This window comes from Capsicum annuum, unplaced genomic scaffold, assembly GCF_002878395.1.
Source record: "Capsicum annuum cultivar UCD-10X-F1 unplaced genomic scaffold, UCD10Xv1.1 ctg82773, whole genome shotgun sequence".
Lineage (NCBI taxonomy): Eukaryota > Viridiplantae > Streptophyta > Magnoliopsida > Solanales > Solanaceae > Capsicum > Capsicum annuum.
This window is the reverse complement of record NW_025893589.1, coordinates 137,641-141,564: the sequence shown is the minus strand read 5'-3', so window position 1 is coordinate 141,564 and position 3,924 is coordinate 137,641. Positions and strand designations below refer to the sequence as shown.

Genomic DNA, 3,924 nt, shown 5'->3' with positions numbered 1-3,924 from the left:
CTCCATCAACTGTCCTACAACAATAGAATCAAAACTAAGGGATTCTCCACCACGTTAAGCCTCGAGGAATAGTTTAGTCCAACAATACTTGGTGATTTCGTAAGACAGAGGCTCGTTCTATAGGTCAAAAGACAGGTTTTGTGCAACATCACGACCCCTTGGACAACTTTTGTGCAGTCATGAGACTTTTTGTCAACCAGATTGCTGTTACTCTAGACGACATTCCATCATCCCCTAATGGTTTCAGCACACCAGCAAGCTCATCGATTTTTTCCTGCTTAAGTAGTCGTGCACAAACCTCCAAAAGAGACTCTAAATCTTCAGCTCTTTGTTCAGTGGGATTACCCCAGTCTTCTTTGTCCTCCGTACTAGCTAATGCGGCTAGTGACTTGAGCTGCAAAACCTTATCATCCAGTGCTCGAAGAGCGTCTTTCTTATCCTGTTTGGTGTCAAAAACTGCGGTTTCTTTCTTTTCTAGCTCGTCTTAGTGTAGAAGTGAACCATCGCTTTCAGTTGACAAGCAGTCAATAGCAACTTCTCTACACTCGCTATCTTTTTCAGTTTCAGCAACACAGCATCTTGGTGCTGCCTCTGGATCTGGTTTTGCCGACTGTGAATTAGATAAAGTGCTTTCTTCATCGAAGGATCGTGTTTTATCGTTGAATCTTCCATCAGACAATGTCATTCTGCAATATTTTGCGGAGACACATTCCACTATATCTGCTTCCGCATGGTCGAGTGGACTGCTCAACACTTCAAGCTCTTTTGTCATGTTATTCTTCATATCACCCTCGTCAAATCGACTAACATGCTCCGGAGAAACATGCTCTTGTTCTTCGGACCATGTTTTTGCCCTTGAACTTGACGAGCTTGGAGTGATCGTAGTTTTTGTTTGTGAGATAGTCTCCTGTTGATCATATCCATTGCAAACAGCTGCCTCTCTCATCTCTCCACTTTTAGAATCCTCACTATCTTGAGAGATCCTAACCGAGTAGCTTGCTGGATCGACTCTCTTGGTGTCAAGTTTGGCTCGGAATGTGTTATAATTGTCAGATAAGTTTCTTTGCTGAATGTTATCACTTTCGTCAAAGTAAAGGACAGTTCTCTTCTCTTTTAGCTTCAACTGTCTGTCTCTGCTACCTCTCGGACTGATAGATTTTCCAGGTGATGGTCGTGTTTTCTCTTTCATTCTGCTCGGGGACTTCACAGGAAGAAACACAGATGAAGGGTTGTGACACAAGAGGAGGTATGGTTACAAATGTTGATGTCTCAACAGCTCGGCAGCCTATAAGTAGAGGTAAAAAAATATATCAAGATGAATCTCAATTTAATACTCCCTCCATTTCATTTTGTTTTTCTGGTTTTGATTTGGCACGAAGTTTAAGAAAGAAAAGAAGACTTGAATCTTGTGGTCTTAAAATAAAGGTATGCAGAATGTATCAAAGTGTAATTTAAGTTTGTGATCTTTAAACATGCCACGTAGAAAGTTAGAATTAAGGAGTTGTTCTAAAAGCAAAGAAACATTCGCTTTTAAATGGACTAAAAAGGAAAATAAGACTTAACAGATTGAAACGGAAAGAATAACATTTGAACATATGTAGCTCGTACTCACTGTAGGTCGGTGTTCTGGAGTTTTCCTTAGCATGCTTTTTATTTTCTGTTTCCGACAAGAATTATATCCGCTTTGTCAACTGACTGATTAGTTATACTTGTGGCGTGCTGAAAAGGAAGATACTTACAAGTTGGAGGAGTATATAATCGGAAGTGGTGAGAACAAACCCCGGTTTATTTTGTTGATAAGTCCAATTTTGTCCCGTTGGATTTACATTGTCACTATATCATATAGAAGATATCAGGATAAAGAACTTCTCTTTTTTTTTTTCGTAACAAATATAACTTTTTGAGGTATTGTTTACGAAGTTCAGATAGCTGAAAAATCAACTTACAGAAGCTTTAAACGGGGGTCGATGTGCAGCAATGTCAAACATACAGTATCCTAAAATTACATTAAAGTGTTAGTATTAGGGACACGATGTAAAGAGCTCAAATACATTGCTTCATCAACATTGTTATTTCTTACCAAGCGACCATATATCAGATTTATAGCCATAAGGTATGCCGGCAAGGAGCTCAGGGCACATGTCGTTGGTGTGCCAGATACCTATTACATGAAATTTGTTCCAAAATTAAGGATTAGCTGTACAACTCGACGTCTTTTTCTCAAATGCATTAAGCTAGGTGCTACGGCGACAGGAGCTTTGTAATATGATGAATACCACAATATTTTTTTTGATAAAAAGGAAATTGACCACCACAACATTTTGGTACCTATGACCGAAAATAAAAGCAAATTAAAGGTTTTCTCGGTCTTGGAGGGAGAAGGGATTTCTCTCTTGCTAAATAGATATGCTGAATCGATTGTTAGGTGACAATAGATGGTCAAAAGTTGCATGTAAGTAAGAGGTTCATTTAGCGGCAATAGAAATTCATACCGAGGAAGCAAGGCCTTCTGCATCTAGCAATTTTCCTAATCCAAAATCACCTGTGACAATCAAGTGAATTTTAAGGATAGTAAAGAAGCAAAGACGACCCAATCAAGCAATTGTTCGGGCATTCTTACCTAACCTGATGTCGTTGTCCTTTGTGATGAATATGTTACATAACTGAATTCAAAATAGTTCACGTTAAAAACGTTTCATGCTAAGAAAGCTTTTCTATTTCGCCGATTACAGCAAGTTTTTACCTTGACGTCTCTATGATGAACGCGGTTGAAATACAGATGCTCCAAAGCTAACAATAGATGGGTCAGCCATTTGCAGAGTTTCTATAATAGCAGGAAAAAAACAACACAAAAACAAGCAATTTTTTAAGCTACCGGGAAGGCATAGAGAAGCTTCATAAGTGTTGAAATCGTATTTAACTACCTCTTCCGGGAAAAGTGCTCCACTAGACTTCCTAATGACCTCCGCCCTGAACACGGGGAAAAAAAATCGCCACCGTCCTCAGATTACACCACAAAAGAAGTTCTATGATCATCCTATTCATTTCTTTATTTTCAACCTCATTACCCCTTCTATCTTTCTTGGTACGAGGGAGTATTTATGAAATCTGAGGTCTTTCATTCTCCAGATACCTGGATATGCTTACAACACAGGCTGAAAACAGCCACGATCTTGGCAAAAGGTTGCGCTCTACAAACACAGGTTAGCCGTATTTTACAATAAAATATAGCCGGTGACAATGATGAAGAATTTTACTTAACAATTGTTTTCCCTTCCCTCATTTAGTCGCTCCTTTTGTTCTTTATTCTTATCTTTCCTTATAGGTACACATTTAAAATTTTAGCAAAATCAGGGATAATCACTCACATATTTTCGTCTTCGCAATAATCGGCAACGATGCATATACAACTCCCCTGAAAGAAAAACAAAGTCAAGCTTTTTCTCTGGTGCAGCTTATGCAGCAATAATCGCAACTATTAAAGGCTACGTTTCACTTTCTGATCCAAGCAACCACAAAACTGGGTGATAGGATACCTTGTCCACCCAAGCATCTTTGTACTCTAAAAGATATGCATGGCTTAGTTTAGCTATCAAATTCACCTGCAATGGAAAAATAACCGTCTATCATTAGATTAGAAGAATACTCCAAGCATATCTTACCATCAAGTAAAATTTTTCATATAATAAATTATAAGAAGAGTCAAAGATATTGTATCTAAATGTGCTTGGTTCGAAAGGAAAGATTGGAGCAACTATTTGATGACATAACTTCTTTCACTCGACATTTAAGCGTGTCCATATTCCATACTGCCTATTCATCAAAATGAATATTTGGTAGAGAGATGTATACCTCTTCGCGTCCAAATTATCCACTTCAAGAAAGTAGTGTTATTGATACAGGGAAAATCATAGGTGCGAAGTA

The 3,924-nt window shown here is 38.3% G+C and overlaps 1 protein-coding gene and 1 long non-coding RNA gene across 3 annotated transcripts in view; one reads left to right on the top strand and one right to left on the bottom strand.

The window, feature by feature from the left end:
• The window catches only part of LOC124895510, a 13,826-nt gene that overhangs the window by 6,567 nt on the left and 3,335 nt on the right, over positions 1 to 3,924 (top strand). The window lies entirely within an intron of this gene.
• LOC124895514 lies at positions 2,145 to 2,692 on the bottom strand. Its single transcript, XR_007051766.1, has 3 exons — positions 2,621 to 2,692; positions 2,493 to 2,542; positions 2,145 to 2,161 (listed from the first exon to the last, which is right to left on the bottom strand). It is a non-coding gene; the product is annotated as an uncharacterized LOC124895514 (long non-coding RNA).